General features: G+C 42.9%; 1 long non-coding RNA gene across 1 annotated transcript; it reads right to left on the bottom strand.

The window, feature by feature from the left end:
* Nucleotides 1–1,868: 1,868 nt before the first annotated feature.
* Nucleotides 1,869–24,840, bottom strand: LOC129170570 (uncharacterized). The gene is made up of 4 exons (XR_008566636.1): nucleotides 24,408–24,840; nucleotides 11,195–11,394; nucleotides 8,852–9,026; nucleotides 1,869–1,999 (listed from the first exon to the last, which is right to left on the bottom strand). It is a non-coding gene; the product is annotated as an uncharacterized LOC129170570 (long non-coding RNA).

Raw genomic sequence — 24,840 nt, forward strand, 5'->3', positions numbered from 1 at the left:
GTGTCCAAACTTTTTCCAGAGAGTAAAAAATAGTGAGGAACATTGTAAAAGATAGTAAAAAATGAAAGCATGCAACTTTGCCACTTTGACATATAAGTTGTTCCGGCGAGCAAGTCTGGTGCTTGTCTCATCAAACAATTAATGTAGTAATTAATGTAATACTACACTTAGAGTACACAATTTTAATGCGGCTACTTAATTCCTTGTATCGGTATTTTAGTTCATTTTGCCATTTTTATGCTTGACAATTCTTAATTTAGGCAAAAAATACAAAAACATTTCCTTCAAAATGCATATTTTTGGACTAATAATGGGCAATATTCAACTACAAAACATGATTAATTCATTCATTAATATATGTTTCAAAAACTGTGATAGAGTGAAGCCCCGTAATTCAGACTGCGATGTGGCAACTGTATTTGTATTTTAGTTTTTTTGTTATTTTTATGCTTGAAAATGCATAATTTTGGCAAGAAATATGTACAATTTGATGTGCAAATTTTTTGCAAATAGGCCGTATTCAACCCCGAAACAGAATGATTTATTAATTTAAATATTTTTGAAGCTGCAAAATACCAAGTGCAAAGTAGCGAGGTATTTCTTGTGATTGGATTCAAACTTTTTCCCTTTGGGAAAAATTGCCTTGGTTTTCGGTGTTTCGTGTGGGGGGAAAACTGTTTTTGAAAGGAGAAATTTCACATGAAAGAGCGTCACAGAACAGATTGTTTCCCACTGTAGCTCACATTTACGTCGTCGTAAAAACAAGTTTCACTTCAGATCGTATTAGTGCGACGTGTGTATTCGCGTGCCCAATCCCGTTAGCTGCAGGCTAACGCAACAAAGTGTGACATTTACTAGCACCACGTTGGCAGAATCTTTCGGAGCATGACGGCTGCCGCTGACCCAAATACCGAGTAGCGTCTATCTGAACACACACACTCACACACCTTTCAGTAGGACTCGGGCTAGCACCTCAACTCTGCAGCAGTCACGTTTCACATGCAAATGAATTGTGTAGCTTCTGCTTGGAAGGGGAGGTCAGAGCAGTGCACAGGTTAGAGTTTAACCCCTTGCTCGTTAAAGCTAGTGGTAATTTCACCCCCTCCAAAAAACAAAAAACTAGGGGAACATTCCCACACTAAATCCCTAACAAGCCTATTGCCATGCAGGAGAAGGCGTTTCATTTGCCCCCGAGCCAACATTACTTCCAGCATGCGTATGCCATAATGAGATTTCCACTGCATTTCCCTGAGCTGTGTGTCTGCGAGTGCGAGTGAAGCTCACTTTGGAATTGGAATTGGGAAAACGAATGCAGCAGACAGCTCCCAAAGACATAAAAAACATTTTTTTTTAGCGCCAATAACAAGAAGTAAAGTCGTTTTAAAGTTTTTGAATAGCGCTCATATTTTCATTCTATATCTTTGTTACCGCGTCCGAGGCCGCTGAGCTTTGAGTATAGACGGACACCGGGATGAGTCACTGCTCGCAGTGTGTTGACTGAAAAGAACATTATGGGATGGCATGAGTCACTGCTCTGTGGGCAGCGCATTGTCATCGGCAGCTGATTGGTCTTGTTTGATCTTCAGACTATTCTCGTTGGAAGGAGGAGGGTAAATAAACGCAAATGCAAAAAAACATGATGAATAGAATGTGCAATCTAGCAAGGAGTCCTGTTTATAAATGTTCTTGCAAACAGAAAGTCAGCATATCCATCACACTGATGGCCTCCGGAACGGAAAAAAATGTAAATCAATAGTGCAGCCAAATGGGATCTGTCATTTCTTAACACATATTTATTGGTGGAAAAGGCTACATTAGTTACTTTACAGTAAAATAGCTTTTCTAGAAGTTATAATTCAGGATGTCTACCGAAACTTGCTACAATAGCAGCACCAGTGCCGACAAATGGTTGGAACCAGATCAATGGGTGATTCTCCTGAAAGGGATACCAGGGAAGGTGCCGTCCCTTGGAGAGGCATGACGTGCAGACTTCAATGATCTGAAGCTCGAAACCAAATAAAAATATACTGCAAACATACTGAATAAAAAGGGGAAACAGTGTTGAATACTTTCTTTGTGTCTGTGGTGTATAAAACACCATCTGATGTCAATTTCAGCCCGTTTGTGCATTGCTATTTTGTGACAAAGACGATGGAAGAAATAACAACACGGTGGAACTTACCTTTCAGCTCATTGTGCACCAAATGCATTTTGCCGCATCCAAAACATGTGCTTTGATCAAACGCCGACAAAACGTCACGCCTATTAAACGTAAACAGCATATTCCACATACAATGTTGCTATAAGTGAATCAAAGAAGTGTACATGCAAATGAGCTGGCGTCTGCATTGAACTTCAGAGTATTTCAGGGAGATGGTTGGCCTGGTGCAGCGATACGTTTGGGTGTGGCAGGTCTGCTCCTTAAACAAATGCAAGAAAACGGACCAAACTTAATAAAGCGCCTTCCTACAAAGTTATTGGAGGCTGGTTGGCTGGAATCCACAACATTATGCCATAAGTAAGGTAAAATAATGTTATAATGGCCAAATATAATCAAAAGTATTTTTCCAGCCTTACCTGTGAAAGGTAAACCCATGAGACCTTGTTTGGACTGTAAACTGGTTGGTACAATTCCATGCAGAACATGAATTTGGCATCTTCACCGTTCCCTTTTGCCACATCCAATATGGCGGTGACATCCATGTACGATTGAGCGCTCAATGCAATGTCTTCGTCACCCGAGAAACTCGCACACGGGCAACAAGTCCACCTAGCCGACTCACTAAACTTGTGAGCCCAGCAGGAATCACTGAAACCCATGAGCCCGCGTCAGGTTCATGAATCACTTGTCGGCACTCTCATGCCGCCGTTAGCGAATTATTCTAGTGAGTCTAGGTTAGCCAGTTTCCGGGTTCTAGTGCTCGCTCGCTAACGCCGCGTGAGCAGCTCAGACAGGAACAAGAAATGGGAAGGAGTTGATTTGAAGTGAGGAGCAGATCAGTAGCTTTTTTCCAATGCAGTTTGACTAACAGTTGCACAATTAATGCCATGTTACCCGGTTTCCTTTTTAAATTTAGCTAGCAGCAGCAGGGTACCGGTAAGTAAGGTAACAGGTAAGTCTCTGTTAACCGAGACGAATACCCGCAAGTCTCGGTTCAGTAAAAAAACTCCAGAGTTTTGAACGACTCAGTCAATACTTGACCATCACTAATGTAATCTATAAACTGTTGGATGCTTTAGTTGCAAAGTACAGTGGTACCTTGGTTAACTTCCGCCCCGGTTAGCACGTTTTTCGGTTAACATCCAAAATTTTGCCAAAAATTTTGCTTTGGCTTGCGTTCACCTGCTTGTTTAGCGTCCACAATACTGTCCAGTTTGTCATCTTGGATCACGCGCCAAGTCAAAATCTTGCAATACTTGCACGTGAGCTCATAATGTATTGTGGGCCGTGGGTGCCATATTACAGTAACAGCGTTTGCTTCTATCAGATTTGCTGCGCTAGAGAGAGATACACAACGTAACAAAACTAGGTAATAAATGTTCAGTTGCTGTTAAATGTTCAGTTGTACATTCATTTGTCATTTGTGATTATTTTTGCATCATTTTCTGCATGTATAATTATCATCTATAAAATGTGTTTTGTATTTGTCATATTTGGGTGTCTGGAACGGATTAATTGAATTTACATTATTTTCTATGGGAAAATTTGCTTTGGTTAGAGTCCGTTTTGCTTTGAGTCGAACCTTCTGGAGTAGACTAATGATGTTAACTTAGGCACCACGGTAGTGAATATTACACAGAAGCCCACATTGCCGTGTGATGTCACGAGCTGTTGTCGCGACAACCTCAACATGGGCGGCAGACAGAAAGTAAATTGAGCGCTGCCAAGTTATAAAAGGGCATCCAACGGAAAGTTTGAATTATTTACCGTGGCGGATGCGTCAGAGTCCTGTGGCTCAGCGCCGTCGTTAATATTTCATGTCCACGCTCCGACTGTAGGCGGCAGGTGACGGGTGACCCCTGATGTTTGGGTCTTACTGGTCATCATCCGTCTCATGCGGAAGGGAAAGAATGATGTGCTTTAGGTTTTTAGCAATTGTCTGAAAAGGAAGGAATAATAAATAACTGCTCAGCGCCTTTGTGGGCACATTTGTGACACAGGCCCAACGCTTGCAGAGCAAACTAGGACAACAAACAAGCAGAGACAAAACACGCTAGACCCATCCTACATAAATAATACACGTGTTGACATTGTCGGCGCTGCAGTTGAGTCTCGTGAACGATCCGATCATGCGAGCTTCCTATTTCACCTCGACTGCCCAGTGTGCGCGCCTGACATGACCCCCACCGCTAACCCACTTTATGATTCCCGTTTGATCAAGCATTGTTTTTAGTAAATCCTACCCCCAAGAAAAAGTAATGCACAAACACTTCTGACATTTAGAAGTGAACATATTTTCCTTGACGGCACAAGTTAGAGGCATTTTATTGAACGCCCTACTTTGAACCTGCACATACACGAATGAACATGAAGCTGCTAATCAGCTCAGGAACGAGGTCACATTCTTTCCTCCGTTAGAACACCACCAGGCAGCCACAAGGATATACAAAAAGGTCCTAGCGGCCATGCAATTCCTCACCTGGGAATGTTTCTTCAAGGCACACGTGGTGAAAAGATAGAAAGCACCATTTTTATGTGAACTACTGTAGTCTTCTTATCAATCCCCCAATAAGCGGCCAGGGGTCCTCATGGCTGACGAGCACGTCAAGCATCATTTGAGTTTGTGAGTAGGAACTTTTCGGTGTTGTGGCCTTATCGAGCAGGGCGATGGGTTTGCAGGAGGGGTGCGCCATAATTATCGGGCCGATATGAGGGAATGGTGATGTCATACTGATAAATCCGATAACATTAAAAATAGCTCCGATGACCGATCATTTCAAAACATGCTCCCATGAGGCGAGACTATCCATATTGTGCAGGTGAGCAAATCAAGCGCTCCTTTTTTCTCCTGCCTGTGACGTGAAAAGCCTGTCGTAACATCATCTGCGCTCACCTGTAAACAAACATTTCACTTACTGAAGAAGACATTTTGTGTGCTAGTTGTATCAAACGCTCTGTGATGACGGGGTGAAAAAAAAACCCCATCAAGCACACAAAAAACCTTATCAGTCACCTGAAATGCCAGCGCCACAGTGTTTGTTGTCACCTTCGCCAAATTAAAACTCAACTCTGAAGCCCTGATGTCACTCAACAGCCCAAGCATTTACAGGAACACAAACAAGCACAAGTTATTTATGTCTTAAATGGCTTATTTAGTGTTATTATTGGGCTATACAAGTGTAAACCTGACTATAGGGGTGTTATTTCATGTCTAGAGGTCTCTAACATTTAAAAAACGTATTTAGAAGGTCGTGAACAGGGTTTCTACGCTCTATGAAAATATTCTACTTTTAAATAATGGAAATTAATCTGTTACTGTCGCATCTGGAGCACATTAACCAGAATAAATGGTATAACAGCGAATAAAAAGTAGGCCCCACATCCTTTAATGTTTAATGTTTTTGTATGTGGCCCTCAGCAGAGACAGATTGGACACCCCTGCTATAGCAATTTGAATGGTAGGTGTTGTATTTGTTTGCATCACATTCACACTGTATTCTATATATTGCTGATGAGCTCCAACATTTTTGAGTGACAAGCAGTTTAGATGTTCCTATCTATATTAGAGTTTCCAGGGAGCATCATTTGACCCCCCCATGTCCTCCCTAACACATCAGCGCATCCCAGCCCACCATTCTGGTCTCCTTTATGGTCGTATGAGTTGTGGCTGCTCCTCGGTGGTCTGCATTCTTTAGTGGAAAGCACGGAGGCAGTCAGGTGATTTAGTGGTCCGGCACGGTGCTCCGGGCTTTAGGGACTGGATGGGAGGGGTTGGGGACTACTTGTGACACTTCATATATCAGCTGAACCAAAGTGAAATAATAATAACTCGAAAGTCCGGAAGAGTGGTAACAAGAGACTCTTTGGAAGATGTCATGTTAACTATTCATTTGAAATGACATGGAGGAGCTTTCGTTGCCTGGCTCGTTGCAGACATGAGCTCACACGGTAGGTGTCAGCTCTCAGCCTTAACACCGTGAATGGAGGAGAGCGGAGGAGAGGAGTACCAAGTGATTCCCACAGCATCTTCTCTTCCTACACTTTGTGAATGGACAGCACAATCTCGCTGGGGAAGGACATAAAAGAAGCTTTCCTTACATGTAAGAGCCTTTTGCTTAATGGACGATGATGAGGATCAGAGGTGTTTCCGGAGGTTTTACGAGCAGGCGTGACTGTGATGGGACACATGGCTGCTTTCATTCTTACTTCCTCTTTAAATAAACTCAACACACACACACACACACCTGCCTTTCATTAAGGTAGTGGCCAATAAAAACAAGCAGTCAGAGATAAAAACGCTGTTGTTGACATTCCAAACTGCCACAATGGTAGATCTGCCTTTTACTGTATACAGAACCCAGCAAACACAGAACAGTGCTGCAACTGACAGCAATTGCTTCCAACACAATAGGGTGTCTTGTCTGTCTGGTGCTACTTTCAATGCTGGAAAAACAAGATGCTTGATCGAGGGAAAGACTTCTTGAGACGTCATCTGTACTTAAGTACAGATGACGTCTCAAGAAGTCTTTCCCTCGATGGACAACTCCTGTACGACTGAGAGCCTACACAGAAGAAGATGCTTGATGACAAAAGATGGGAAAATGACATCAGTGTAAAAGAGTCCAGCAGTATTTTCAGGAATATTTATGAACAGGGATCTTTCCACATTTCTTGCTCCACTCACTGAAAGCGGGGACTTCGTCTCTTATTCTAAAAAACTAGAGCTGCATGTTGTTTTTAAGTCAAATCCTGAGTCTGTTGGTCTTAAGAGTCCGCCAGAGAGAGGATGCAGGGCTTATGGGGCGTCTGGAAGGTGAGGTCACTGCTTCCAGGCAGGGTGGGACCACAAGACGTACATTGGATCTAATCAACCTAGTCTAGGGATGGAAGTATGGAAGTGGTTAGCTGTTCTGTCTGGGCCTCTCCTAGGAGGTGCTTATCTAAGAAATCTACACTCCTCTGCGTGCTGGAATGGCAGGAGGCCGGCCAGGGCGAGGCCGACCCTGCTCGTGCGCAGCCAGGGCGGATACGCATGATTGAATCCGACATGACGACATGTCTGACTGGACTCCAAATGGAAATGACCGACTAAAATAACAACGAACATTAATTAGTGCCGGGTGTCTACGTAAAACTGGACGTGTATCATTGCTTTAATGTGTCCTATTGTCAACATAAACACACACACTGAATGCAATGTGATTTACAAGGCCTCTGCAGGGGCACACATTAAATCAGAATCTACCCCCCCCCACACACACACACACCCTGTGGAAATAAGAGCTCACAGCGGCCCAATAAAGTGCGTCCAGCGCAGCCACCTTTCATAAAAGCAGGCCGAGTGTGTCGGCTTGCGAAGCCAGTGTGAAATTGTGGAGTTATTTCAGAGGAAAGTTGCAGCATTGTTAAAGCCACAACACTTTGTGATGAGGTGCTAAAATGCTTGAAAGTAGGGAAAAAGACTCCAGCTGGATGTGTTAACTAAAGTAATTGAATCTTCTCTAGGCCTGTCACAATAACAAATTTGCTGGATGAGAATTGTCCTACAAATTACTGCAGATAAACGATATTATTGTCAACATTATTTTGATACAATTTTTTTCATGAATGTAATGATAATATATTGCATAATCATGTACACCATATCAAAAGCAATAAACTTTAATTTCTCAAGAGTACTTCACATTTTAATTGGAATGTCAAGCACTTCTAAATAAAATTAAACAGACAAAAAAAAACAAAATTGCACTTAATTTACAAAAATTTCACATATAAAAAGCACAATCACAATATTTCTGATTTGGAATCAGTGTCACTTTCGTTATTAAAAACGGAGCAATAACCCGGGAATACTCTGAAGTTCACATTGTGTGTCAATGTGGACGTCAGCTCATTTGCATATACAGTACACTTACTTGATTCACTTTTAACAACATTGTGTGTGGAGTACGCCGTTTACGTTCAATGGGGTGTAACGTTTTGTCGGAGTTAAACCAAAGTACATGTTTTGGATGAAGCAAAATGTGTTTGGTGCACAATGAGGTGTTATACTTCAGGAATCACGGCAGATGAAACGTAAGTTTTGTATTATTTTTACACACATATCATTGTCTGTCTCAAACTTTTTCACGTCACAAATTGACGATGCACAATCAGGCTGAAATTAACATCAGGTCGTGTTTTATACACAACAGATATGAAGAAAGTATTCGATCATGTAGCACACAACACACAAGTAGTGCACTCGCTAGCACGTATCAAAGAGACTGGATGACTGACAGGAGGGTTCACTCGCTCAGTTCATTCCGCTATAGAACCAACACGCCCGGGTGCTGAGACAGACGCACGGGGTGAACCCTCTGGTCATCCAAGCTGTTTGGTAGAGAGAGAGAGAGGTAGGCAAACACATGTGCACAATTCAATTTATCGAGGCTGGCAAAATGATTGAGTTTGCTTTTAGTTATCGTGCGGTTAATTGATTTATTGATCATCGTGACTGTCAAGGATGCCAGTTGAAAAGTAAGAATGGTGGAGTGGGAACATGGGCGCATTTGACCTGGACCTCACACAGTGTGTGTCAGGTATGGTTAACAAATAAGAATCTTGCACCTACCTGCTTTTCCTGATGGACTTAAGGACATCATTGAATTACCACGTTTGTGTGTGTGTGAGTGAAACAACCCAACTCACAATCATCATCTATGTCAGCTTCGGTTCCGCCCGGTTGACTCGTCTTCTTTGTTGGTGTCATCTCCATTCAGAGCTCTGTCAAACTTTCTTCCTCTTCTTTTTCCTTGCACTCGCTCACACGTCGCTGACGCGCTGCTCTCGTTGAGCTCATCCACATTCCATGCAGATATGACACCTGTAATTGGCGTTGTTAGAATTCCCTCCCACGAGTGCCCTCAGGGAGCTGCAATTTATACATGAAATACTCCTAGTGATACGGTTTGTAATATTTTGATCAACTTATCTACATGTAGCTATATGAGAGTCAGACCTAATATTAGCAATAAATGTATGATGCAGTGAATGTTGGGCTGCTATCATACACGCAGCGAAAGAGTGGTGCAATGCAAGGCAACGTAGAAAACTCGGTGGCAAAAAGATGCTTGAAAAGCCAAATGCCACAGCCCCCGTGTGAGAATATAAATGAGTAAAGTGAGCCCATGAACATGAACGAGTCAGTATGCCGAATTTATTGGAAAGTGGTAGCAACATAAAAGGCAACTAAACGAATTAGCCCACCTCAAACATATCCGCCCGTATATCTTCTTGTGAGTGGGGTATCTCGTGACGCTGCCACTGTAAACTAGGACCAACTTGCTTCTTTTGTCAATCAAAACAGCGTTGCAAACATTGGCGCTAGCAGGCTAAAGCTAAAGCCTCGGAGCAGATAGTGGCTTCTACTTTGTCGCAGAAACAATGCAGATTTGTATTTGCGCATTGAAAACCAGCAACAAGCTCTTCCAGCATTGTCTTTTGTGCGTTTATTTATGAGGATTTCCGCCAGTTCCCCGCAGGGGCTGACAACAGAATATGATTTATGCTAACTCCTTAAGCACAAAGACGCTCCCGTGCTGCATTTAAACGCCAATACATTTCTTTTGTCATCCGAGCTGTGCGGGATTTCCACTCTAAAGACTCTAAAGTCAGCGCGGGCATTGTCATGACTCACATGACCGAGCTATGCACGGAATTTCATTCGTCTTCCTCTTTTGGGGCCTTCCACCGGCACTCCTACCTCAACATTCATTCATTGATTAAATGACAAAAGATAAAGCGTCTCGCCAAAAAAAGAAGCGCAACTATTTTCCCATCACGTCTGCCAAGAATAATCTCTGACAGCTGATGTGTGAATGTGCCAAGGCGTCATTAATGTGCTCCTTCACCCAAATCGCAGAAAAACTCCCGATTTCTGACTCCCGCGGGATAGTCACGTAAAATCAGAACAAGGATTATTCCTGAGCGATGTTTCTGGGAAGGCACAGGAAAGAAAAAAGACGAGAGCCAAAAATTTGCATCAGTATGGGGATTTGTCCCGCACGTCTGTACATCAAAAAGGAAGCTTGCACAAATCATAAACGCGTGTGATCAAATTCCCGCTTCCGTGTGTGTGCGTTTTTATCTCTGGGAAGAAAGTGAGTGCAGCACATTCACTGCTTTTCTCATGCTTGAAAACGAAATGCAGTCTACTGTTTCGCCACCTCTTCCTTTACAAACAAAAAGATGACAATTCAGAGGATACTGAAGTGCTAGTGACACCAAAAAAACTTTAAAAACAAGAACAAAATGAATCTTAATAAAACATTTCTGTCATACTGTCCGGCGGCCCTCTGAGGGCAATTCTAACTGCAGTGTGGGCCATGGTGAAAACGAGTTTGATGCCCCTGCGTTAAGAATATCCACTTATTGTTTTTCTGTCTATTGAGACCACACACACACACACACACACACACACATAATAGACATCGTCGTGATTCTCGGTGCGTCCGTGAATGCATCTCACAGTTGTCACCGACACTGAGGAAGTGTCGTTCCGAGCAGGACGAGAGACGTGTTTGTGAGCTGGAGACACATACAGGATATGGTGTTGGCTTTGCACTGCAGTTGATATGTTCAGGTCAGATTCAAGAGCGTGTGACTGTGTGGGGACGCTAGACTATGTTTCCGTCTGCCGTCATACCAGAGAAGCGTGGCGTTAATTACGCCAAACATTTTTTTACCGCTGCTAATGTGCTATTTTTGACAGCCTTTGTAAATACTGTACATGTTTTTAAGCCATTGTCTGCAATGCGCTTATGCTTTGTTTGAGTGTAAATGTGTTGTGTACCACACTTCTAGATGAGCGCTAGCCTCCAGGTCGTTAATGATGACAGGACTTCCTCTCCTCCGCTAGCATTAATCAATTTTAATTGCGTTGGGGCCTATAATGCCGCCATTGTGCATGGCGGAATTCAATCTGCATATTGTAAAAAAAAAAAAAAAAAAAAAAAGGGGGCACTCATGGCAGTTGATACAGCAGCTACTTACATGTCACCACACCGCCCCTCCCCTGCGCTCGCCTTCTGAGCGGGGCCGCCAGGCGGGAAAACGGGAACTCCAGGCGAGGCGAGGTCAGGGGTCGTAGTGCAGCGCATTTCATCCAGCAACGTCTGGAGTGTAAGGGTGGACTCCAAGATAGTGGTCGTGTTTCATGGAGGTTATACTGCCGTCAGCCTTGAGCCTGCCCTCTACACACACACACACACACACACACACACACACACACACACAGAATGAATGATACTGTCAGCGCGTCAGAGTGGGCGTCAAACGATGAAGCTGAACATAACTTAGCCGCAGGGGAGCGGCAATAAAGTGGATTTGTTTAATGGGACCGTGTCCATCACCATATCTCAACTGGCCGTACAGTCAATTACAGCACTGACTCTAATTATTTAGTCATGTCAAGGTGGGGGGGTTGCTGAGTCTGCCGCTTCTGTTGCAACATACAAGAAGCATGACACACTTTACAGCGACAGAAAAAAAAGTGTCATATATTGGGTGATATATTAAAAAATTGAATTGTCCCCAAAGGAAATACAGCAGTACCTCGGTTGACGTCCGCCACGGCTAGCATGTTTTTCGGTTCACATACACAATTTTTTGCTAAAATTTGGGCCATGGCTTGCGTTTGCCCACTTGTTTAGCATCCAAAATACGGTCTGGTTTGTTTATTTCGTCCGCCATCTTGGATCACACGCCCAAGACGAAATCTCGCAATACTTAGTTATAGTGCAATGCATTTTCAAACAACAGCGTTTGTTTATATCCGAGTTGCTGCGCAGAGAGAGATAGTTTACATTTTCTATATTAAACGGCCAGGTACATGTTTATTGGTTCTAGAAAGTTGATATTTAGTTTGATATATTTGTAACATTTTTGCAAATTGTGGTTGCAGCAGAATAACATCTTCATTTTGTTAATTGATGGTTTTGGGGGGAGGGGTCTAATGCGGGATTGTTTATTCCCATTTTTTTAAATACTGAGGATGTTTGCACACTATTCCCAATAACGACAGATATTCAATGGTGGACCTTGAACCGTGGCGTGGCATTGCATACACTCCACGACCCCTGTCTCTGATCACTCGCTCGGCACGCTGTTGGCGGGACAAAGAGTGTGTTGTTTAGTTAAACGAGGGGGGCCTAAGATGTGTAATTAGCCCAAATATGCTGCAGGAAGCTCCATCACCACAAGTAATGACTTGCTTACCAGGATGTTGGAAGGTGTTTAAATACCTCTGGCGGAATATAGTGCAATAAATTAAATCAACGAGTTGTTGCATCACAAACGCTCAAAATAGGTTGAAAAATAGAACTTCACATCAAGATACACCACACGCTTTTTTGCATAAAAGTGGTTGGCAACAACAAAATTGCGCTAATGCTAACACATTTTCCATTTGGTCATCCTCCATTCACTCCCAACGTCCACTAGCATTAGCTTTTAGCATCGAGATACCTCACGTCATTGACTTTACATTTTGTGCGGAAAGAACCCCGAAAAACATTTCTCAAACAACATGTAGTCCATGAACGCACACGTTTATCTGCAGTGTTCATGCTTCATTATTGACATGTTACTAACCTGTGATAAACAAAATGAGGATGGCACACGTTAGCTAGCAGTTGTCAAGGCTGATTTATCGTCACTTCAGTAGGTGCTGCCCCGTCGTGGACTGACATGGTAATAACAGCGCATTGTCATCTGAACAGGGGCTCTCAACTGGTGGGGGGATCCAAAAGTGGATTGCAGATCTATTCTGGGTGGTTTGCAACAAAACATAACATTAAAATATGTAATATACAACCACTATTTGAGATGTCTGACTTGTTTTTTTAAATTTTAAACATAAAACTGAGCAATACTTTAGTCATCTTCTTACATGGAATATATTCATTGCACAGTTATAAGTTATACTGTATATGTGATTTTGTGGTGTTATTTAGTACAATTTTGATTGATTTTTTTTTATTACATTATACATTTGCATGCTTGGAGTTACGTTCTTCCTCATTTTCTTGACAATGCTTTAATAAATTGCTCTAAAATGCACTTTGGACATGTAATTACAGTCAAACTTGTCTATAGCGGCCACTAGAGGGAGTCTGCAAAAGTGGCCGTTATAGACAGGTGGCCTCTATAGACAGGTTGGCGTCCAGTTTGAATGTTGACCAGTAGAGGAAAAAAAAGAAAAAGAAAGGGAAAATAATAATAATAATAATAATAATAATAATAATAATGTTGACCAGTAGAGGGCACTATGGGACTGCGGATAAAAGTTGTACAGCACTACTAGGCTTGTTATTATCATGGTTCATGGTTTTAATTCATCCTGAACATGCATATGAGTCAAACAGTAGCACATCACATAGTACAATTCACAATTTTGCATGTCCAAAAAGGAGTAGGAAGAAGCAAAGCTTATTTAATCCTACCCCTCATCAGTTTCACATCAGTTGCAATACATTTATTCACCTCTTGTTCTTCCAAGTGTACTTTGTAGGTCTACATGACAATGTAGTGCAATCATAGCCAAGGTTTTTACTTACTAAAAGGAAGCTAGAGGCTTAATAATAACTGATAGAATATATCCACCACCCACAGAACAAAGCTGTGCTAGTAATGTCTTACGCTTGTTTTTAATATTTTACTTTTTATACGGCAGAGTGTCATTACAGCTTTAGTTCATCAGGAAGTGACGGGAAGTGACGGTGGGCGTCCCGAGCAGGAGAGCTAGGCTCAGTGCTAGCTGTGAGTTTGGAGAGAGTTGGGAAGTGTGTTTATGTTGGCGTGGATGTAAAGTCCTGCAGTGTTCTCCGCTGTTAATAAAGCCATTAAAGTGCATCGGCGACGTGAGTCTCTCCTTCCCCACAACAAGCGGCATTACAGTATTGACCAGTGCACACCAGGAAATAAACAGTGTCATTTCTTACAGGCATTGACTGGACAGCTATGTAGTGGGGCTTGTTTAACCTTTGCCTTGTGGGCAAGCAGGAAGGAGAGACGATGCTGAGAGATGTGTGTGTGTTCTGAGCTGCTGTCTGGTGGCCGTGTTCAAGAAATAAAGTTGGCAGAAGCAACAGGAGAAGTTTCCTTCTTTGCTTCGGAGCTGAATAACACTGACAAGTTAACAGACTAGTAGCGAACGGAAAAGAAGACGGCTTTGTTTGTGCGGAATACAGAAGATGAGGACTTTGATGGATTTGTGGATGAGGATTGATGAAAAATAACGTGAGTACATTCTAAAATACTTCAATTAAGTACAACCCAACTCAGTTTTGCTCCGGCTGCCGCATGCATGCTAGCGTATGTTTTTTTGTTTTTTTTTATTGTAGCGTCGCTGGGCGCACGTCCTGTTCCCAGCATACTTTGCGGTAATGTTTTGGTGCAAATGCTCTTAAAGTTACATGTTTGACCAGGAAATAGCAAGCTCAAAAGAAGACGGCTTCTTCATGTGGAACAACTGACAGTTTGTGTGGATCTTGTGAATGATTGTGACTGAGCTAGGACTCAGTAATTAAAGTCTACACACGACGGCTTCATTGATTGAAAAACGAAACTTTTTCGTGCATGAAGCGAAAATTACCGACTTGAGTCGGTAATTTTGAGTTGTAAAATAATTACAATAAAAATGACAAATAAAAGTTGGTCGCAGTAAATGACCATTGGAAAATGTGGGTCCCGGGTTGAGACCCCCTGATCTAATAGGAAGCTTACGTCACTTTTTTTCCCAACAGTATCTTCCTCTTTTAATCTGTTTACATCTGCCACGGCTGTACCTGTAACACAATTGACTAAATAATAATATTCCTATACAGCCCCGTGCAAGTAGCAGGTTGCTATGGTGGTGAAGGGAGTGAAGATGTGTCAATGCATGGCGGGACACATGCTGGCTGTTGCACATTTAATTGGATTAGCTTCCTCTGTGTGGTTTCCTGGCAACACCACACAGGGACCTGCAGCCACGTTCTCTACTCTTTGCCTCATACCTCGTTTGGCCATGTTTGGGGGAGGAACACTAAAGTGGATTCAAGTGAATGGTGTCAAGGGTCATCCACATGCAAGGTGCCCTCAATACCCCAAAAAGTGCGGCTGCATTCCTGAACATGATTCCTGCTTCTCACTTTGCCCCGAGACAAATACGTGCATGCGGCGAGAGAGCTGGGGAGAAATCAATTGTTCCAGTTAACAAGCCACGGCTGGTTGGAGATGGGTATCTTGGATGAGATGTGTCTCCTGTCGGTGGAGGCGAGATGTTTCCTCCACCACAGTTTTACGAGCTGTCATCCTTCCTTGCGAGAGGAGGTAGCGGAGAAGAGGGAGAGCGTAAACAAACGCAACGGCGCAAACACATAAACAACCTTACGGAGAGGGAGACGACACGGTGGACGAGTGGTGGGAGTTGAGCACAAGGCCCCAGTGTTGCGTTGCTAGGCGGGACAGCTGTCATGGCGGCACCCCGCCGCCACCCTCAGCTGTCAGAGGCGGGAGAAATAGGCGATTCACATGCAGACATTGGGTCAGTGTTCGCCGGGGGACGGGACACCTGATGCACACAGCGAGGCGTGTGTGTGCGCTCCTGAAAACATGCAAATAGAATCACCTTCGCAAACGTGTGTGCATGTTTAAACACACACACATCCTCAGCATCTTTAGCATCCAAATGATGATGAGAATGATCACTTATACGTGTTTCTGTGAACATTGAAGACGATTTATGTGTCTTCAATGAACCTCAGCCATGTCTTTTGGTAAACATCAAAGACAATTGAGAGAGTCTTCACCAAACAAAACAACGTGTTTCTGGAAAAGTCAAAGAATCAACCGAGCAAATGTGTTTTTCTGACCAGTCTTCAACGGCAAACATAGCGTACTTTTTTTTTTTTTTATAAACGTTAGAGACAATTTGGAATCTTCAGTGCATCTTTTGTGCATGTTGGCTTTTTTGCCAATATCAGATATGCTGATATTGTCCAACTGTCAAGATCCGATTCCGATATCAACCGATACCAATATGTGTATGGCATTAACTCATATCTGTTGTGAAGCTAATGGACACAGCATCAGCAATTAGGTTCTCGACGTGGCTGTAAACAACATTTACTGTACAACTGTAAGCAAATATCTGAGAAATACTTGCGATCTGGCACAGCAAAGCGTGGCTCCAGGAACTCCGCATGTTTGGTGAATCAGGCGTCTTGCACGATAGAAAAGAGCTACCTGGTCCTCACGGATTCGTGCGCAGCCCAACATGCCATTTTATGACGTGGACATGTGCGGCTTATAGTCAGCTGCGTCTTATATATGTACAAATCTCTTCTAAATTTAGTGGGTGCGGCTTATACACCGGAAATGAGTGTGAGTTGAAATGAAGGAAGTCAGCTTTCCCCCATCTGCCCGGCGATATACTGCACAGCATTTTGATGATGCGCGCCATCACGGCTGCCATGTTAGCACAGACAAACACTCCAGATGTTTGCAGCACCAAAGGCCCACGTGCTGCCTCGCCCGCTCTGAATTTGCAGGTTGCTTTCGGGCCAAGGAATTTTGACAGCGACACAAGACAAGGCAAGCCTGGGTGAGCTTATGGCTAAAGCTGGAGAAGATTGCTCCTGTTGCACGGTCACGCTCCTGGCTTGCCCCACCAGGAGACGGCTGGTGACAAGCGTGCACACCTTGGCTGCATGTGGAATGTCGCTCTCTCTCTCTCGCTCTCTCTCTCTCCGTTTTGCTTCCTAATCTTGCTTTGCTGCAGCGGCGGATTCCATCCCTTTGAAATGCTTCCCGGTATGTTTATTTATGTCAGCCTCTCGCGTGTTTCAGGGATTACATCTTTTCTTTTCCCTTTGCAAAATTCCCCCTCCTCATCCTCGTCTTCTTCAAAGCAACTCGCTCTTCTCCCTCACACACACACGCACACACACACACGCACACACAGATTTTTGAGGCCTTATGGCAAGCATTAAGGCTATTTTGTGAACAATCGATGCGGTTTGGCATAAGCGCAGCATTGCAACCATAAATCATTTAAACTATCACTCTATCTGTGCGAAGGTCGTTAAAGCGTGCAGTTCCTGCATGCCAGCACACACAAGGAGACACATTTGTTGGTGTTCTTCCATCATCCTTTGGACTTAATGGTCAAGCTAATGAGGCCTTTGGAGAGTTGTGCTGTCAGGAGGCATCACCAGAGAGGAACCTGCCGAGCCCATTAGAGCCTCCATCGGTGTCCTCCAGCCTAGCCAAGCGAGGGTTTTGTCATCCCGGGCTAAACGAGCGCCCCCGCGGCGACTACCAAGTACGAGACGGAACGCCGCAGCCGCCTAAAACAAACATTTGCAAGCTCGGACGCCCTCTGAAACTCTGCTATCCTTTCCATTCCTGTCCTCCAAACTCTTCTGCATAATACTCGAGTAAGCGTGGGTGTAAATAGACCATGCACAGACGCAAAGCACATATGGCGATGAGTCATGGTGATGTAGCAGCTTCCTCTTTAATCACCTGGGGAGGATTCGCGGACCTCGACAGTTGCAGCATGACGGCGGCGTTCTGGGCTCTCCTCTTCACGCTAAAATAAAAAACACATTAAGAGGATGTTTGCATGGGTAGAAGGTCGATATTGTTGGAACTATATGGAGAACTGTGCGGGGCAGGGGGATTGAAGGTTTGTTTTCTTTTGTTTAGATATGTCCGTTGTAAAAACTGATGTTATAAATGTTACAATAAAATACAGTGGTGTGAAAAAGTGTTTGCCCCCTTCCTGATTTATTTTTCTGCATGTTTGTCATGCTTAAATGCTTGAAATCATCAAGCAAATTTAAATATTCGTGAAATATTTGTCATTGACACAATGAAATGAAACTTTTTATTATTAAGGCAGAAAAAAAGTCAAAACTACATGGCCCTGTGTGAAAAAAGTGATTGCCTCCCCATTGCCCTCCCCCTGAAAGAGTAATTGAGAAAAGGTTATAAAGCCATTTCCAAAGCTTTGGGCCTCCAGCGAACCACAGTGAGAGCCATTATCCACAAATGGCCAAAACATGGAACAGTGGTGAACCTTCCCAGGAGTGGCTGGCCAACCAAAATGACCCCAAGAGCGCAGCGACGACTCATCCAAGAGGTCACAAAAGACCCCACAACAACATCCAAAGAACTGCAGGCCTCACTTGCCTCAGTTAAGGTCAGTGTTCATGACTCCACCATAAGAAAGACACTGGACAAAAACGACCTGAATGGCAGAGTTCCAAGACCAAAACCACTGCTGAACAAAAACAACATTAAGGCTCGTCTCAAATTTGCCAGAAAACATTTTGATGATCCCCAAGACCTTTGGGAAAATACTCTGTGGTCTGACAAGGCAAATGTTAAACTTTTTGGAAGGTGTGTGTCCCATTACATCTGGCGTAAAAGTAATGCTGCATTTCAGAAAAAGGACATCATACCGACTGGTCTGGGGATGTTTTGACGCTTCAGGACCTGGAAGACTTGATAAATGATAAATGGAAGCATGAATTCTGCTGTCTACCAAAAAATACTGAAGGAGAATGTCCGGTCATCTGTTGGTTACCTCAGGCTGAAACAAACTTGGGTTCTGCAGCAGGACAATGATAGAAATCACACCAGCAAGTCCACCTCGGAATGGCTGAAGAAAAACACGATGAAGACTTTGGAGTGGCCTAGTAAGTCCTGACCTGAATCCTATTGAGATGCTGTGGCATGACCTTAAAAAGGCGCTTCATGCTGGAAAACCCTCCAATGTGGCTGAATGACAACAATTCTGCAAAGATGAGTGGGCCAAAATTCCTTTAGCGTTAATATTATGGAGGCAAAGTCAGAAGATTATGGGAATTAATTCATAACATTACGAAAAGAACATTTATGAAGATTATTTAAGAAGAAAGTTGAAATATTTTAAAAATAAAAAAGGAGCAAAGAGTCAAGTTGATACTAATAACAGGCTTTCACAAAGCTGAGATGCAGGTTTTTCTTGAAATACATGTACTGTAACTTTTAAGCATATCTTCATGTGCTGCTTTACAAAATATCAAAGTGGCAAAATTGCATCCTTTCATTTTTCACTACGTGGCCATCGCTGGAAAACGTTTGGTTACCCCGGAAGGACAACATCTCCATCATTTATCATTTAGTTACTTTGCACTGTCTAATCAGTTAATCATATACATGACCTCAAATGACTGAAATTTTCAAAGTATTACGTACATTTTTATTTGAGAATCATTTTTAGAGCAGAAAGATCTGGTAATTGGCGGTATCGATATTTCAGTATCGTTCCGCACATTAGTAATTGATAAGCGACTCATTGCTAGGCAGTGCTCTGAGCGACGCGGTATCATCCCCAGCTAAGAAAAACAATCATGCTCCAAGTTACATTTTTAATTGAAGTCGTGTTTACTTTGTCTGGAATTCCCCCAATGTGGGATAAATAAAGTCTACCTTACCTTATCTTATTTACAGCTCCACTGTTTTAGTCCAGCTGTATTAGGGGGGCGGGGGCAGCGTTGTCACAGTAACCACGGGATAATGGCATCATGCTTGAGAAGAAAGCGAAGTTGACAGAGGAAACAGGAAATGAACAGCCGGCTCCCCCCCGCAAATTGTTTACCCTCCGACCCGGCCCAGATGTGAACAACTTCCTCTTTGGCTGCCATCGGAGCGGCGTTACCATAGCAACAGGGGGAGCTGTGACCGCTCGCATGGAAAGAGAAAACACAACAAGATGACCTGTTGTTTGCTTGGACTGACTGACTCGTGAGCGAGTGAAGGATGACAGAACGCCCTGCTTCAAGTCCACGCCTGCTCATGATATTTAGCTTAATTGATGCTTTTGAAGTACACACAGCCCGGTTTCTAGCTTCATACCAAAGCATAATTATACATAATTGGGCTCTTCATGTACTTCTACTACATAACAGAAGTAAACAAGTGTGACAGTCCATCTTGTCATCATTTAGGTGGTAACTTCCTGGTTGATGGAGGATCAAGTGAACGTATCATTCACCCCATAGTCAAACGACGGAATGATCCGGATTGGAACTAAAAATGAAAATGAAAGTGATAAAAACATAAACCCTCACTTTGTACAATTTGCTTTGTGGAACCCAGTTTTGCCTGCGGTCATAACATAACAATTACATTCACATTGCAGGATTCAACTCCTGGAATCGGAAGCATAGTTTTACGCAATCTTAACGGAATAACCGTGCTTAAAACTACGTGACTGCAATTAAAACATAACCTAGCGCCCCACACGATTCATTTCTTGGAAAAGCTTTTTGCGCAAAACAAACGATCAACAAGGCGAACATAAATTCACACCTCGCACGATCCGACTCTTGGAATCGGAAACATTTTGAAGCAATTTGACGACCAAACAAAACCTCTCGTCTCAGATGATTCATTTTGTGGAATCAGAAGCAAAGTTTAACAACAAACAAACAAAGAAAAGATAAAGAACCTAAACAACTAAAAGGAACAAACCTTGTACGAGTCACTCAGTGCAATCTGGACCATTGTTTTTGAGCAGTACTAACTAAACTATGTGACTATGATTAAAACATAATCGCCCCACACGATTCATTTCTCAGAAAAGCTTACTACACAAAACAATCCAAACATAAATTTGCGACTCACATCAGAAACATTTTGACGCAATTTCACGAACAAACAAAAAAAACTAACTGACTAACTTCAATGAAAACGTGAACGCTCGCCTAAGATGATTCATTTTGTGGAATCAAAAGCAAAGTTTTAACTGACTCACTATTTGTGCCTCGTGCTATTCATTTTTGGGAATCAGAAATATCGTTTTTGTGTACTTTTATGAACAAATTCATTCTGCGTAATCAGACCCATACTACGTATAACTAACTACCAAACTCCAACACAACGTCTTGGCTTGCCGAATATTTTTTTTGAGAATTTCTCAAATTCCGCAATGAACAAACAAACTTTGTGCAATTCATTCTGTGTACCATAAGTTAACCATACTAGTAATACCAATGACCTAACATAACCTCTGTTGATACTGCCAGTATGGTTCCGATTATACAGAATGACTGATATGAGGTTTGTTCATTTAGTTGCCCTGCATGATTCATTTTTGGGAATCAGAACTTGCTTTCGAACAAACCTTGTACGATTCATTCAGTGCAATTTGTACCATGGTTTTTGCACAATACTAACTAACTAACAATCGGAGGTTACGGTCCGTGCCTGGCGGAGGCAATTATGAGCGTGCATGCTTTGAACGCACGGCAGGAGCGTTTGAATTGCTGTGTTGCAATCCAAAGCCAAAATTTCACCTCTTTCTTTCTTCTGCTGGTGTGCAGGAGCGCTCGCAGCCTTTTTTTTTTTTTGCTCCCACTGTGCCGCTGCCCTCCTTTCATTCAAACAAGTTGATGGAGAGGCTTTGGCAACGGGCCCCCCCGCCCGGAGGCGTGAAATTATGAGGGAGGCGGAGAGAGAGCGCAAGGTAATTACTGTCAAGACTTTGGGCTTCTACCCAGAAGAACACACGAGCCACTTCAAAAGGCCGCCACGAGCACGCATCGTGCCATCTCAACTCTGACCAACTCTTTGTGTCCTGCATGAGTCCCTTTAACACATATTATTACACCCATGTTGTACTGAGACATGTGTAACAATTCACAACACCACTGTCTATGGTTATTCATCGCATTTTTATTCTTTGCCATCACTGAATAACACACAAAAATGCAAAGAAAAATAAAAACCTTGTGTTGTATTTCCAAATATAGGTTCTTTTCCCGAGCTAATTCGGCTTTTATTACTTCAATGTGTCGTGCAGAGGCCAAAACACAACAAAACAAAATGCAATGAGGCTGCTTTCCAAGCAGGTGACTCAAGCTTTATTTCAAAGTTTCTCCTTGGGCTGTCGCAGCCCATTTACTTTCATGGACATTCCTGCATCGATTAGTGACGTGGGTCAAAATCAATAAGTCCTCAAAAGGACATGAAGTAGATGCGGGTGGAAGTGGAGGATGCCAGCCCGATCAGATTGATTTAGAGTCTTACAAAGCAAAACAAATATCATTTAAAAGAATCCAAACACGGCCTGGAATGACGACGATGGCGTGAAGACGATTCAGCGCTTGGCCCCCGAGGTGGCCATTAAAAATGAAATAGTGCGCTGCCACTCTTACTAAAACTGCCTTCACCAGGGAGCACAAATTGTTGTTGTAAATAAAAACGCCGGGCGTCCAGGGACTACGTGTTGTGGTTATTAGTTTGCTCACTCCCCTTCCCCCGGCCGCCTTCAACGCTTTCCCTCAGCACTGAAGGCAAATGATTATTAACTCCTGTGGAAGCTGGAGGTGGAAAATGTAAAATCATTAAAAAACACCACCACACACACACACTAAAGAAAAAAGGCATTAGGAGTCACAGGGAGTTAACATAAACGACTTCTGAGATGTTAATGATGAGAAGTGAAACGGTCCTGCTTGTGATGAGTGACGTTATTATGTGGCACTAAAAGGCCAAGTTCACTGCACTCGTCCTTGTGGGCTTGGGGCCATTTTTATTTTTGCCAGCTTAAAATCGCAGATGCGGAGCATCTCCATTTTGGGCAAAGGGGCGTATTTTCCTCAAATGCACAAAAGATGCGCTTTGCTGCCATGAGGCATAGAGCACCAAGTCGGTGTCATGATTGACAGCGCTCAGCAGAACACAAGAATACAATGTCAAAATGTAATGGTACATCTGCTGCCTTTTGAAAAGACAGATGCCGTGGGTTTGAGCCCGGACATTTTCTTTAAAAAAAAAATATATATACATTTTAAAAGTATTTATTAATTTTGTTATGTTGTTATTTCTATTTTGCAGTAAAAACTAATTTACTGAACAATTGGTTTGCCATGTACAGTAAGCCCTCGTTTATTGCAGTTAATTTGTCCCAGACTCCACCGTGATACGTAAACTTCTGCAAAGTAGGATTCCTTCTTTATAAATGGAATATTTCCATCGTTATGGCATACAAAATCTGTTTACAACCTTCTAAATAACATTATTAGAGCCTTCTAGACATGAAATAATACCTCTATACTCACCTTTACATTGATATTACTCAATATAGTTGATATAATCAGAGAAAATAAGCCATTTAAAACAGTTTAGCTTGTAGGGGAGCAGACTCAATGACGGACAGGAAGTGATGTCAGGGATTCTTAGTTGCGTTTCAGATGTGATTGTGGTCGCCACAGTAACACATGTTATTATTATTATTATGTTATCATTATTGTGCCTGTTGTGAGATCATTTAAACCTGCAATAAAAGCCTGCTGTTCAAGTCTGGTGCCTTTATTAATTACTGACACCTAGTGACCAACGTAGAATATTACATTCACAAGTTAGTGGCCTTAATGGCTTAAAGGGATAGTTTTACATGAGGTTGTATGGCATCTGCATCATCAGCAGCAAAATGCTCTGCATTATATTTGTCTCCCACCATATTCCTGCACACTGTCGCCTGTGCATTCTTGTGTATGTGATGAAGAAACTAGCATCTACTTCCGCGACGGAGCGCCGCGGCCATCTTGTTTACGTATGTGTTCCACAGCGGAAGAAGATGCGCGTGTCTTGGTCACATACACATGAACGCACAGGCGACAGTGTGCAGGGATACAAATGTAACGTCGAGCGTTTTGTGAGGCTTGATGTTTTTGAGAAGGCATTTTTGTGATGCAAATGTATTAATCTTTTGAACGTATATTGTTTTGAGAAACCAAACTCCTTACTTAAATGTCCCCAGCAACGCGGAACGACGTTCTTTGTCACAGAAATCTGACCAGAACTGGACTTAAGTCGCTGTTAATGGACTACGATGCTGATGTCATACAACTTCATGTCAAAAAATCCAAACTATCCCTTTTGGCGACAAACAACTGCGGTTGCCGAACCTTATTGCCGACGCGCAGCAAACAGGAGGCAACGAGCGGTTGTGACCAGCTACACCGGTGAGCGAGGCATTCACATCAAGAGAGAGTTGTAGGAGTCTCCCACGGTTTTAATTGGCTGTCAGATGTGAATTTGGGGATATCAAAATAGTTCAGAGGAGGAAAAGCGGCCGGTGTTGATCGAGTAGTCTTGCTAGTACCGGATCTTGCTAGTATTGAAGACAAACTTCCATAAATGTCCATGTAAATGAATGTAAACTTACCCGATGTGTTTACTCTGGCACCAACGAGTTCCCATGGCACTGCTTTTGTTCTTTATATATCGATACTCTTTTTTTTTTTTTGAAAGAAATGTCAAATAGCTCCGGGAAATCTGACACGGAAGTATTACTTGCAAGTGCATTCTGATTAGTATCTTGTCCGCTCATTGGTTGGTCAATGAAACTCCCCCTGATTGGTCCTCGTCCTCTTTTTGGGATGGCATCGCAATGCCACGCAGGAGCACAAACTTTCACACGCACAAATTTCGCATGTGGCTTGGTTGGACGGTGATGGGCGCCACACGACTCATCGCCAACGCGCAGCAAGCCATGCACACGGGAGGCGACGGTCATTGACCACAGACCAGCGACACCGATGGGTGACGTGTTCACATCCACAGAGAATTGTACGAGTCTCCCACGGTTTTGATTGGCT

Source organism: Dunckerocampus dactyliophorus, chromosome 17 (genome assembly GCF_027744805.1).
Source record: "Dunckerocampus dactyliophorus isolate RoL2022-P2 chromosome 17, RoL_Ddac_1.1, whole genome shotgun sequence".
NCBI classification, from domain to species: domain Eukaryota; kingdom Metazoa; phylum Chordata; class Actinopteri; order Syngnathiformes; family Syngnathidae; genus Dunckerocampus; species Dunckerocampus dactyliophorus.